The following is a 15216-nucleotide window of genomic DNA, read 5'->3' as shown; positions in this document are numbered from 1 at the left end:
GGGCTGGCGCATAGGCAATTTTCCGTTTTCCGCACCTACACACTCGCACATACCGCCATACACATGACACACACCACCGCAGCACCCAAACCCAATCACAAAAACGCGTTAATAAGAGGAAAACGTGAGGCAAAAACTACACACAGACACTGCGATGCAGATACATAGAGGGAAAGAGCGTTTTCCCCCAGCAACTGGCTCGGCCAATGGCAGAATTTGTTTACGAATTGGGTGGCAAAAGCAACAGAAAGAAAACAGTTGGGGAAAAGAAAAATGCTCACCGAGCTCTTGCATTTTCCACTCTCTCTGTTCGCCACACTTTACTCTCCCTCTCGCGGCACAGTTTTTATTTTTCCCTTAAATGCCACGTGTCGAGCGCTCTCTTTGGCACCGCGCTCGGCGCTCTTTGCTTCGTTGAGTTTTCACGAGGCGGGGGGCGGTGGAAAATGCCGGAGGCGGTGGGGAGCAGCGGGCAGCACATACTCGCTTTGGTTGGCTGGCAAACGGGTTTCTGTCGATTGACGTTTTAGTTAATATGGTCAACAAATTTTAATTGAATGGTCCATGTTTGTAAATGTTTGATGAATGAATGCGAGGGGGAAACGAGAACGACAGGCAGGCAATGCCTCAACTAAATTTTATTGGATTTGGCGAAATGTTGGGGATATAACATTTTATTTATCAAGTAAATTCACTTAGGACACAATTTATTTCAATACTTTTTTACGTGCTGAAACTAATGTAAAAATAAACATAGCTGTAAGATTAAAGTACGCTAATTAAAAAATAAGAAAACAGTTGATTTTGAAACACTGATTTTAACATATGGTTAAAGGGCCGGAATTTATATAGTGTACGAGTATCTATTGAAATTGATTTCCTAAAAATTTGTTAGAGAAAAATATTTTCTAAATGAGCAAGCGAGGCTTAAAACTGGTATTTGCCAAATGTTTACTCTAATTATTTATTTTAATAGCATATAAACAAACCATTATATTACATTAGTATTACTCTTGGTCATCGCTTAACACGGGGGTTAATCTTTTAGAAATGTTTAGTAGTTAGAGTATCATGGGTATTTTTTGTTTGGTGGCTTTTAATGATTCTTTATCGCACACGAACAATTTTTTCAGCGTGTTTGAAATGGAAAATGGGTGCAAATTTGCAACCGTGTTTGGCCGAGATCGTTCTCAACAAAGTCCAAGTGTATTTATAGGGAAATGGAGAACGTAGGACAAGAATGCTTTATGGCCCCGAAGCTAAGAAATCTATTTACATTCCATATCAAATGCTAAAGTTAATCTAACCCCGCCAATGATTACAAATGTTACGAAGAAGCTAAGCTAATTCAAAATGTCTCTTTAAAACTTCAACTACAACTTCAATTTGGGCACATACATTTTTGTAATACCACACAGACAAAATGAAGTAATAAATAAATATATCTTAGAGCTTATATGCCTCTCATCCTTTAAAAATAACTTCTGCACTTATTTAGGAAATTTAATTGCACTTATTTAGATAAGACAATATAATGGAATAACTTCATAGAACATTTATCTTGTTTTAAAACCTACATTTTTGTATTTAACAAACTAATTTCATTCCATTCTACATTGACACGGGAGTGAAGCTACTTTTTTACCTTCGATACCTTTGATGAAGGTATATTGATTTCGTTCAGACGTTTGCAACGCAGTGAAGGAGACAATTGCCCTATCTAAGAAATATACATTCTCGATCAATACCAACAGTTGAGTAGCTATAGCCATGTCCGTCGGATCGTCCGTCCGTTCTTACGCAGACTAGTTAATAAACTAGTTAGTTGAAGCTATCCGCATGAAACTTTCAAAGAAGTCCTCTTTCGATTGCACGAAATATTAAAAAACTGCAATAGGAAAATTCGAATTATAAATATAAAAAGTGTTATAACTCGGTATACACCAGTTTTTCGACAACATAGCAATTTGGATTTAATATGATTTAAGTCCGACGACTATTTCATATAGTTGCCATAGAACAGCCGAAGAAATAATTAAAAACAATAACAGAAATCATAGTTTTGTTGTTTTTAATCATAATGTATTTCCCTCAGGTATTGTTACTTAAAAGTATATACGCACCAGTCTAGCGGCTTGTTTCCATTTAACATTTAATTTTGTATTTTTACAATTTTTTGTATCTGTATTAAGGCTCTAAAAAGAAAATTTGGAGCTTCTATTGTCTCTATCGTCTACAAAAGACGATTGAACACAACTTCCAAGCCATTTCCTGAACGAAACACATTTCACAAGTTAAAAAAAGATACCATAATTACACAAAATTATCAGAACCCATTCTTCCATCACTCAAAGACTTTACGACATTCATTAACCCAGAAATAGAGCAACGTACAACTGCCCGCAATGTCCCCAAAGCATTTTTCTATTAGCCAAGAATCGATTAGGCAGCTTATGACCTGCGTGCTGCGTTGTAAGCAGATATTACTCAACTAATGGTTAGGGGAATTTTCGGGATCGGAAGACAGGAAAACAGTTAAATGAAACGGTAAACATAACGCATTAAACGTTAATGTCGCCTAATTGTGTAATTCGTGGTGTCGCATTCTGGCTGCCATTTACATGGACATAACAATGGAGCTGTCCCATCTCCAACTTGCGCCCTATAATAGCCGCGGAATGGCCCCTAATGAAGCCGCCAAGGTGGGCGCTAATGAAGTAATTACAACAATTAATTTAATTATAAATTAAGCTTTTGTGCGCCATGTCGTGACATTTATGGCCGCTCAAAGGGTGCGAGTGCCGCTGTGGGAGGGGGAGATTGCCTCAGTTGTCGCGGTTTGTTTAGTCAACATGTTTACAAAGGACATCGAAGGACAATCAGGTACAATGCTCGTGATGGTTTGGGGTTCTCATGTTTACTTGGGGTAAATAAACGATGTAAGCGCTTGAATTTAGTTCAACTAGATGTTTATTTACTTTAAATTGCAGCTTGATTTTTCTATACTATTTAATCGAATATTTATTGACCACCTGCAATGCCCCAGCTACCCAGAAAATTGTATGTACTCGTATTACGCATACGCCGCGTGAAACCGCGTAAAAACACATACTCGTACAAAACAGACCCGGTCATGTGTGTGTGTGCGATTTCCGGTGAACTAATGAGCACCGCACACAGCCACGCTCGTGCACAATTTTCACTTCAAATATTTCCCATATTTTCACACCTTGTCAACTTGTTTGGTTTGCCGTTTTGGTTTATTGGCTGGCAACTGGCAACTGGCACTTAATTGAAATATAAAATAAGCCAATTAAAATTAAAATTATTGCCGCGAATTACGACCTGTGGTGTTCCTCAGCTCCCCACATATCCTTCCACATCCTTTGGCCGATGGCAGACGGTTGATAGCGGTGCATTTATTGAAAATTACTGCAAATGAGCTGCCCGGGGAGAGCCTGCTGCATCTGTTGATAACTTGTAAATAATGGCATTGATGATAAAATTGCCACTTTGTGTATGCATATCGGTTACGTGGCCACGAATTATTGGTTCAATATGCACTTAATGAAGTTGGATTTTTAATTGATCCATCAGAGCGTGAGATTAGCGGCGTTGCAGTGATCAAATAATTGTTGAACAAAACGTACACAATTGCATGATTTTAGTTTGATCACGTTGGTAACTAATCTGTTTTTCTCAATGGAAAAACAGTTTTCGTAAACTAATATACGTAATACTTATATACATAAGTATATAAATTAATATTAGTGACTTAGTAAATACTTGTAACTTCTTTTATTTGCCCTAAGCTAAATATTTGAGTAGAGCTCTCAAGATCTCCCCAATAAAATGAGATTTCCTCTTGTGTTCCTCCTCTCCTGCATTAGGGCCAAACTATTTTCAGAAAAGCTACTCAAATATCGTTGGTTATTTTGCCTAATTGACTACAAGTATGGCCAACCCCACCTCATTTACCCCCTGAAGGCCGCACAACACAAACACAACCCGAAAAATGTTCGATGGAATATCGCAAAATTCAATATTTGAGCATTTGCAACACATGCCAGTGCAAACCCGGAACAGACCGGAGCAGAATAGAGCCAAATGCAGCAAAGTGGAGCAAAATGGAGGCAAGAAGGGATGGGGTTATGGAGGGCTTGTTCCTGCCGGAGCCGCAGCTTCCATGGTTCAGGTGGCAAGTTGCCTTCTTACCGCCGTTCCGTTCGTCTTTTGCCAGTTAGCGATGGCTTCGGAAAGTTTGCCAGGACAACGCTGCTCTTGGGTCCTTGCGGCTTTTGCCGCTGCATTTCGGGTCGCGCAATTATTTAATGAAGTTATACAGTTTTGCCCATGTGCTGATCAGGTTGGTACAGATACATATACAAATAGATGGATATGTACAGGTGAAGTCGTGTGCGTGTCGGTGTCGGTGGGCTGTGGTGAAAATTTCATTGCTGGCCTGACTTTTGTTGTAATTTGATTTTTGGTTTGTTGGCTTTTGTTCGAGTTCGCCATCGCTCAAAACTTTGTGCAGCGGAATTCAATTAAGAAATGTCAAAATTTTATTGAACACAATGCGGATCCCGGATTTTGCTTCAGGGTCACCCATGGCCATGGCTCCATGGCCACCAGATATGCTGGCATCCTGATATGCACGACATTAATTTAGGCACGCCAATAACCTTTGCGCACTTTTGCTGCATCAATTTTCATTAAAACGCGCGGCGCGTAAAAAGTTGAATTTTTTCCCTAGCTCGCGAAAAGTTAGAAAACCGTAAGCGGAAATGAATCCCATGTGCATAAATACGTATAAATCCAAAAATAAATTGAATTAAAAAAGGCGAGAGCACATAAAAAACGCAAAGACAAAACCAAAAAGGAAAACGACCGATTCCAGCCGGCGATTGGAGTGAGCATAATAAATTCGAGCATCAGACTTTGTTTGGCTTAGTCAATGGTCCACACAGCACACAGCAAAAAAGGGATAAAAATACTAGCCATTGAGCATAGATGGTAGCAGTTCCCCAACTGCCTGCACTGCTAAAAGAAGCCAGCCAAAACCGGGAAGAGCGGATGGAGCCAACAAACTGAGTGAAATCGCGAATTTATTGTTGACGCGTTCCCCCAAAAATGATGGGAGCGCTATTCTGCGAATGGCTTAGCAGCGGGTTCTCCCAAATACATTATAACATCAGTTTTATTCGCCTCAGTGCACTTCAATATTGTCCACATCTATCAGTTATAGAACTTGGATTGAAGAGTATTCCAGTTCTGCTTCCTGAGTAGCATCCTGAGCAGCATTTCTGCCCTTCTACGTTTCTCATTACCATTTACAAACATATCTCGACATTAATTATACTTAAAAATAGGTAATTACTTCTTAGCATTCTAAACATATGTAGCAGCCATCTTACTTTAGTCAATGTTTGGAAAAATGTGTCTTGAAATATTCTATATCTATATGTGTGTAAAGCCGCGAATTTCCAAAAATATTTGTTAAATATTCTATTATTAGCAATTTTAGCCAGTCATTATCATTTGAGCTCCCAAGCAAACCGATCCAACTGCCCTTTCCGCCAAACCAAGCCAAGCCAAAAAAAAAACCAAAAACAAAGTCATTTATCTTATTTTGTCAAAAAAGTGTCAGCGTAAAAGAAAAAAGAGACTGCGAGTACGGGTGCAGAGGGGGAAATGGATGGAAAAGGGTCCTGGCAAGCAGTCCTTGTCTGGCTTCCGGTTTCCTGCTGAATCTGTGCCCCCATCTTCGCCAACTTGCAGCAGCGCTTTGTTGACAGCAATTGTCACAATTACAAGTTGATATGTCCTGGGCAGCTGACTTGCCATAGCATATATATTCCGGCTCCGGCTAAGTCAACTGATTTAAGTGATATTTATGCCAGACGCCGCGGCGAGCGTTCAATGGTGCAAGTGATAAGCGTGCACCACTTGACGGACAACTATGCGGATGGAGAGGCGAGTGGGAAAGGGGCCTCTGTGGGAGTTGAGTCCTGGAACTCGTCCTGATTAATGGCTGATGCTTGCCAAAGGATAAGGCACGGCCAGCCCTGGCTGGAGGTGTTGGTCGCCAGTTGCCAGTCACTGTGCCAGTCGCTGGATGATGGTATAAATTTCGTAATGTTAACACGACGTAAGACACAAGTTGAAGTGCCGCTAGTAGCGTTTGGACAGGCAAATGTTTTTCCACTAATTTTCCCATGTCCACTGATTAAGGGATGCGCAGGACATGTGGAGCAGTTGGAAACTTAAGAGAGATAAATTGAATAATTAAAAGGTAAGCAAATTGATTTCCTGATTATTTGACGACTCTTGTAAATAAAATAAATTTGTTTTTAAATAGGTAAACCGTACTGTTGGCTCATTTTAACTTAACAGGATTTTATTGATTAGCCAGGAAAACCTATTTCCCTTCTATTTGTCATATTTCCCAGTGTCAATGTTTCGCATTTTAATTATTGTGTTGGATTTCTCGCTTTTTCGAGCATTGATTACAAAGGTACTTGGTCCCCAAAGGTTTAAATTAAAGGCAACAGAGATATATAATATAAGCCATCACTCCAGATGGGATTTTTTTTCACACTTTGTTACTCATTTGCGGACCGCAAAAGTTATGTTGTCTCATTAACTTTTAACTTGCTGGCCGGCGCAGAATGCTCGCGAGGTTATTTGAGCTTTTCATTCTGGCGCATACACTCCTCAACTTTTGGAAGGACTCGACGGCGGTCTAGGGACATTGTTAAGGTAACGAGCGCAGTAAAAATAATATTTTTATTACAAACAAAAAAGGAGATGGAGGTACAGCAAATACTGTGTGGCTTGGCAAACTCGAATTGCAACTAGAAAAAGTTGTTCTTCATGTGGGCTAAGCTTTTGACTTGACAAGCGGAAAAAGTGTATAAAAACATATGTGGAAATTAATTTTAATGCAACAGAGAAGAGAAGGCAACGGACGAAAAAGGTGAAATTACATATGATGTTTTAATTAGAGAGCAACGGATGGCAAATATGGAAGAATAAATACCATATACAAATAATTCACTTGTGGTTTTTTAGCCTTTCAACTTTTGCTGTGAGAGCAACAATGAAATGTGCTCGAATTACCAAAAGTTTGCAAGAAATGGGTTTAATTGAATTACTTTTTTGCCTTTTTGAATATTCAATACACTGATGTACTGCTACATTAAAGTTTAGTTTCGTCTTTTTATACCATCTCATAATCTATCGTCTACTAAATTTGATTTTTTTGCGGAAATTAAAAGTTGTTTGCTTTCTGCTTTTCGCCGCATTTCCGCCTTCAGCCACCCACTTAATGCTATCTAAGCGCGGCTGCTGCATCCTTACGACACTTATTCCTGTGTGAGTGTATATTTAGAGATGGGAGCTAAGTCACTGTTTTTAGTGTTACTATAACACTCACAAAACAAGGATTCTGAATTATGTTTTTGCTTATAGAATAGACGAGAGCATTTGGAGATGGGAGCGTGACATACATTTTTAGAGTATACATACATCCACAATACATGGATTTTACGGAAACTAATTGTTAATTAGTATTTAAAAACAACTTTTTTATCTCGTGGAGTGTGGTAAATTGTAAGTCATTTATATTTTGGACAACTTTATCATACTTTGTGTGATGTTTATACTACATTTTTTTTTTTGTACTTTTTTTTATATATTTTTTTTTTTTTTATTGTGGTGTGGTAATTGTACATGCCACTACAATTTGGTGAGGAAACACAGAGCTTTCATGCAAAGGTAACGCTTCTGTGCGTGCATAGATGTTTAATTGGCTCACGGGCACATCTCTAGGGTGTATGTATGTATATAGGGATGCATATGAGGTGCACATGTGTGTGTGGTGCGAGTGGCGCTAGTGTGCTTTGCTTCCGCTCAGATTTAATTTCGTTCAAGTGAATGGGAGGAGCGGGTGGAAAATAAAATCGCTGCCATCCAACTATGCGCCGCCTGTTTGAACTTTTTAGTTTACTCTTTTCCTGCCGTTATTTTAACTGTGTTTTTTGCACTTTTTCGCTGTTTCGTTACTGACTATAATTTAATTCCGCCTGCATTTTTCATTTGCGGCACTTTTGGCGTTTCACCTGGCCGCCAGGTGTTGTGAGTTATGAGCGCCGAGAGCTGTGCGAGCTGAGCTTTGCCTTGGCAAATTAGAAAAAATTCTAATAAAAACCAGGGAACGCTCGAAAAAAGTGCTGAAAAATAGGAAATCCTCGTGAGATTTGGGCGGGAATCAGAGCATATACAAATTCGAGCTTTGTATACATACAAGAAATACTCGTAGAAATTGGAATGCATTCCCTGCCATTTGTAAGTTTGTAAACTGGTGCATTAGGCTTTGTATATTTTTCATACGGCAAACTGCTGCTTTTTAAGAAGCTTCAGGTGGCAAAACAGAAAACTCAAGGGATTTTAAAATTCTTTAGCTCTCGTATACTGACTTGACTTTTTCTTTGAAACTTATAATAACAGCAATTAAAATATCTGTGCCCTCGTTGGATCCCAATTCCAATCAAGCATCTGTTTACATTTCAAATAGAAAACTTTGGCAATACATAAATATACATATATGTACGAGTATGTATGTATGTGCACATACCGGTCGGCTGTCTTGGCCAGGCCAAGTAATATAAGTTTGGCTGCCGGCATGTCCACGTGATTAGAAAGTTTTTCCTTGCAGGTGCAAGTGTGTGCGTGTGATGTTTTTCTTCTTTGCATGCACTTAATAACTTTTACATAATTTTGTATATTTTATGGAAAATGTACTTGCAACGGAGGGCTTTTCTTGTACAGCATCCTTTTGTAGGAGTGCGCTGTACTGCAGTCAGGCATGTGTTTGGCTTTCGATCGGGAATAAGTTGTGATAGGGTAAAGGACTCCTGTTCGCTTCATATTGGTATAACCACCAACTTGAATACATAGTTAATTGATAGTCAAACTCTTTCGTTTTCTGCTGCAACTTGAGCAGGGTGGCAGCCAAAAGGGAAAATGGAAAACGGAAAACGGAAAACGCATTTGCCAGTTGCCAATTAAATTTTATAACGAAAATGCTTCAATTTAATGGAGCTTTCTATATCAAATTCGGCCGCGCTGCACACAAAGTCATTAATTAAATTGCAGTGCATCACTAAATAATTCGATTCCATAGAAAGAGTGAAACTTCTGGCACTCAAAAGTAATAACTTATAATTTGCATGCTGGCCGCCCTTCATCTCGGTTGTCTTTGACTTGGCCGTCTTAGGGTTTTTCCGGCATTTCGGGACTGGGGAAAAGCCATGGCAACCGCAACCTTTCATGCAAAAAGTCCAACTTCTAAGGCAAAAGAGTGTTTATAGTTTATTGTTGATTGAACACTAATTAAGTTTCCCAGTGGCAAAGTTTTGGCCTGGCCAGCATCTCCATCAGGGCCGATGGACAGCCGCTTGATTGGTTTTGTTACGCACTCCCCGCCCGACCCCACTCAAAAGTCCGGAGAGCGAGGTCCGTAGTCCGAAGTCCGAAGTCCGATGTCCGATGTCCGGAGTCGAAAGTACGGAGTCCGAGTCCAAAGACCGCCCTAAGATGCTAGCCTCATAATGACGGACCAAGAAGTGAGCAAAAGCAAAAGTTTGCCTGAAAAGAACTTCTTGCTGTGCATTTAATAGCAATAATAATTTGTAGTTTGTCTATTACACAATCTATGGATGTTGCTATCGGGTTTTGACCGGTACGAGAAAAACTTTCTAATTTCCATACGCCGAAACATTCACTTTACTTTGGCTCACAACTTTTCATCATCTTTGAGTGCGTCTGTGTGTTCTTCCATCAATTTATGCATTTTCTGTTGCGTACTTTGTGGCATACCGGTTTTTTCACTCGATTCCTTACAAAACTTGTCTCAGGCTTTTTTCAAACTGCATTCCTGCAATTATTTCGGAAAAGGCAATTTAATTGCTCTACCAACATTTTCCTGTGTGCCCCCATCGAGTGGTTTACTTTCGCAATTGAAAATGATTGTGTAGGCGATTGAAGTGTATTATCTGATAAGGTTGGTACGAGTATTTCTTTAATTAGTACCTACAGGTTACAATGCAATGAGCCTATGCCCATAGATTGTATGCGTAAATTATTTTAAATTTTGTAACCTCTGGAATAGATGAGTTATTTATTTTTTGACTTTAATACCCACCCAGTTCAATCCCTGGAAAAAAATTCCGCGAAAAATGCCCGTTAAACGCAAAACACATACAACTCGCAGCTTTTCTGACTTCCACTTGGTGGCCCGGCCAAATATAAAGCTTACCCCCAAAAAAAGGGGGCACAACCCCACCAGCCCCTCCCTCCAGTGTCCCAACCCTTCGGCACTTGAGTGGGGAAAAAATGTTCTAAAAATTTGTTGGCTTGTTGCTCTTGTTGTCCATTTTATGCGGCGTTATTTTTTTCCTCGGGAAAGGGAGTCAAAAATGTGCCGTTTTTGTTTTTTTGCCTTGGCCCAACGCCTTTTGGTAAATTAATGCGAAATTTTTTTGTGAAATGCGAAAATTTCGCGTTTTATTTTTTGTCGCTGTCGAGTGTGTGAGTCTGCAAGTTGGCGACTGGTCACCGTTGTTTGTTTGAGTCTGCCGGTACGGTGAAGCCTCCTCCGGCCCCACCGCTTGACCACCTGTCTATGCCGCTTGATTGATGGTTATTATGCGCACTTGTACAGCCGGGATCTACTCCAGAGCCCCTTCCAGGAGCTCTGCCTTGGTTAGCCTTTAATTTCGGGCCCAGAGTGTCCAGGGACCAGGGTCCAGGGTGTAGGATGTAGGATGTCGAGTGGGGACCGTGGCCATCATCAATGCCAACACCCCGTCGCAGGCTTTTTATTGTGCGCGCACATATCAAATAATTCGGAAAAACGTATTAGGAGGTCCTGCACACCCTCGCATTCCAATTGTGACTGTGAAGTGGGCGGGTACCGCTTGATTAAAATACCTGCCGGTTATTTGCATTAATTTTCGTACCCGTTTCCTCGCCGGGTGTCTTAATTCTGGCATTTAATGCCAACTCCTGACCCGAGCAACTTCATTAGCAGCCGCAAACTCGGCCGCAACCTTAGGACCAAATCGTCGAGTTGATCGACTATTGAGGAAAGCGTCTTGCATTGAACCCAGCTCTTCAGTCACAGGAAGAGGGCTTGCTGTGCGAATGGCTAAGGACAATGTCGAAAAGGGGCATTTACTAAAGCGTAATGGTTATGTACTAGAAGAAGGCTGGGTGGCCAAAATTGCTGCTGGAGGGAGGCGGCTGTAGTTACAGATTGCAGACACATGGGCGGGCGACAAGGGGGATGGGAGAGGGTATGGTAAGACAAGAAATACTTATGATAAATATGGTGATTTGAAGAAAAATTAATTCTTAAGAATGGGATTGGACCTATAAAAATATATCATTAGATACTATTAGGCAAGGGTATAGGGTAATTATCGATGTTCTGTTTTATTAACATTATATTATGGTAATATTTAATTTAAAATGCAACTAAACAGACTAACTGTAGCTTTTATATTGCTAAGCATATTCATAGCACCGAATAATCAACTATGAGATATTTGCTGAATAAACTTAAAAATAAATGACATCTAAATACAAGTACAATACATACATTACATTACAGTACTTACATTTTTAAATACAAGTACAATAGAGAAGAAGAATTGGTATCAATCGATCCTGAATGATATGGCAAATCGGTCAATATCTTCCCAATAGTTCTAGGCAGTTCTCTAACCCCCTCTGGGCGCCACCTCTGTGCTTATCTATGCCTACATGTAGCTTACTTTCCCGCTCTGCACGGAAACCAATTGCTGTCTGCGCTCCTTCCCTTCTGCCCACTCAACCTCTAACCTATGTGTGTGTCTGTCTCTACATCAGTTGGGGCCTAAAAAAACGCTTTCACACACTCACACACACACACACCCAGTGGCCATTAGGAACAGTCAACAGCACGCAGCCATCAGAGAAATACAGAAATACCCCTGCCGTCATTTTCGCTTATCTGCCGCCTTCTATGTAGACACTAAAAATTTTTCATTTCCAGGCGGCGGAGCCAAAAAAATATGTAAAAAACATTTTTTGCTGTGCAGCAAACATTTTCGCGTATTTCTAAAAACAATTTCTACGCGCAGCCCCCCCTCAATGCCCCCATCCACGCCCCTCAAAATGATGAAATGCGTGCAAACTACACAAACACCAGTGCACTTTCGCTGCACCCACCCACCCACACACACTAGCAGGGGTAAATAAAAAATGGGCCCCCCTTTTTGTGTGTGTGTGAGAGAGTGTGTAAGAGTGTGTGCGAGCCCCCTTATGTATCCTAGGCTCCGCCCTGCGTTCAACTGCGTTCCAGGGGGGCGGGGTGATAAAGGGGGCTGAAGGGTGGTGGGGGTGGCTGGGGTGGCTGGGGAAAAAAACTACCGACAGGCCCACGTTTGGCTTTTGGGATTGGTATTTGGGTTTCGGTTATGGGGGTTGCAACTAACGGGACTCTGCTGCAGTTGCAGTCGCTGTCGCTGTTGCCGCCGCCGCTGCCGCGGCCTCTGCCTCGGTCGGCGTCGCTGCCCTGTTGTTGTTTATCGCACCGCCCGTTGGAGCCTACTTTTTGGCGTCTCCCATGTGCGTGGTCCTTTTTTACCATTTGGTATGCACTTTTTTAGGCCCTGCCAACCGCACGCTTAGTTTGCAATTAAAGCGAAAGATGCTCGCCATTTGTTGCCGCTCTCTGTCTCGTTTTCCCTACGCCACTCTCCCGTCCCTTTCTGCAGTTAGCTTTCCCACATTTTCCTATGTGCCGCTGTTGTTGCTGCTGTTGTTGCCGCTGGTGCTGCTGCCTATTTATGTACTCGCTTGGCGGAAAGCACAAAAAAGATGAGCAAAATGCAAAGCATTCAAAGCAAAGAATTTCTTTTAATGAAAAGCGCTCCTCTTGCTCGCCTCACACACATGTCTCTTGTGCTTGTGTGCCGTTGTCGTTCTCGTTGTCTGTGGTTTTAGCCAGCGGAAAAAATGGGGATCCACCAGGCACATGACAGTTTTGCATTGCGGTTTCGCAAGAAATTCTTCCCCAGAGAGCGACATTAGACTTCCGCTAAATATGTTTTACAGAGTCCGCAGTAATGGTATAGCAAGTATAATATCTATTGAATAACGTCACCTAGTTACTTATAGATAAAAAGTTACATCATTACTATAAAACTTAATCCCAATGAAATGGTTATATCGTAGGTGTATCCTGTACGTATTCCATCATAAAAGTGTTTTTTACGAGCGAATACATGCCAGCAGCTTAAAAATGTATTATTTTTTATCAATCACTAATAAAAAAGATAAAAGATTTTTGGCTTATGAGTAAACAGAATATTTGGCGCGTGTCTTTTCTTAAGAGGTAACAAATTTTCTCCCTAAAAAGCATTTAATTTGCTTAGAATATAAACAGTGTTTATGGTTGTGGTTGTTGTTATGTTGCATTACACAAGTATTTAAAAATTGTGCATCTTCTATTCTTTTGTTGTTGCCAAATGACATGATTTATTTCCTCCAATGGCTTGAGTTTTAAATTAGTTTTAAAGGTTTGGCGTGATGTGAACTATTAACTATTTTCTCGTTAAATATTAACTTGTATTTACTTAACTCATAAGTTGTCAGCTGCAGTTCGATGTCATTACAGATTCTCTTTGAACGACCTGGCTTTTGGCTTATTGTCAGCTGGAGCTAGCCACTCACTCAACTGCAGGAACTGCAGTTGCAACTGCAGCAGGAACTGCAACTGCACTGGCATCAAATATGCTCTCAGTGGGCGGGAAAGTCCGTTCCTCTGGACGCCAGACTTACCCCAGATTGTTGCAGCATTTCGCTGGACTTTGTGTGCAGCCCGGGCTGAGTGAGTGCAACGCTTGCAACATGTGCCACACGCACTATGGACCGGCTTTGTGAACATATGGTCGGAGGCCTGTTTTTGGGGCTCTGCCGCCATTCATGGCCGGCTTTGGTATATATGTATGTACATATAGATATTTATTTAACACATTTTATACACATGCAGGGGGTTTTTTCGTTTGCCTCTCTGCGCTGCCGATTCTTTTTGGTCTGTTTTTGTTCATCTTTGTTTGAACGCTCTTCGCACTGCAGTGCACTGGGGTTCAAGGTCGCTCGACAGCGCAACAACAAAAAGTCCGTCGAGTCTAGGGGTTTTTATGTGTGCGGAAAATGCATATATGTATATATGTATCTATATTGCTATATATATGTGGATCAATGTCTGATTTATTGCAGCTCGTGCCATTGCACTTGATTGTGTCCCAAATACCAAATACGTACAAAAACAAACCCCACAAAGAGGATATATAGCGTATAGAAGCCAAAACAGCGGATGCTGTGAAGGGAGAAGCGGGTGGGTGGAGGGTAAAAAGTGCAGTAAATTCAACTGATGCATTCAATGCACAATGCAGTTGAAGTATTTGCTCCCATGACCCTGATCGCGGTCAAAATTCAGGCGACCTTCGTTTTTGATGCACTTTTTATCTTATTTCCCGAATTTTTTATTCATTTTCATTGGACTTTAAATTGCTAAAAATTCTCTTGAGGCTTTAAAAACCATTGTGCTGTTCCGCAGACTGCAAATGCGATAAGTGACTTTCCCTCGGCCTATGATTTAAACAAAGCTAAGGCGATATTCATGGGCAACAATATACATACATATAGTAGATATAGCAAAAGTCTTTCTTTGACCATATTCAAAATAGCTTTTTGACCATATTCAAAATAGCTTTTTAGGTAGCTTAAATGGTATATATGGTACTTAAAAATAAATAATTTATTTGAAATTGTTGGCCTAGAAGAGAAGCATGAGTATATATATAGCATAACAAGCCATGTCTACATGTACATATGTACATATATGTCCGTACGTCCTTAATTTTGTCCATTGTTGTTACGTAAGTGCGCGGAAATTTTAAAACCATGAGATCTAGAAAGATGGGAAGCCATTTAAAAAAAGACATAATGGCATATAATGGATATCTGTACAAAATAAGATGGAAGCATAAAAAAACTCCTAAGTATATAATTACATTGTGTGAAATAAAAGAACTATGTAAAATATTTGTTAATGTGAAGCCGAAAACAGAAAATAATTGTATTTCTGAAACTCATAGCAAA

Source organism: Drosophila teissieri, chromosome 2L (genome assembly GCF_016746235.2).
Source record: "Drosophila teissieri strain GT53w chromosome 2L, Prin_Dtei_1.1, whole genome shotgun sequence".
Classification (NCBI taxonomy): domain Eukaryota; kingdom Metazoa; phylum Arthropoda; class Insecta; order Diptera; family Drosophilidae; genus Drosophila; species Drosophila teissieri.
The sequence above is the reverse complement of the archived record's forward strand: the minus strand, read 5'-3'. Positions refer to the sequence as shown.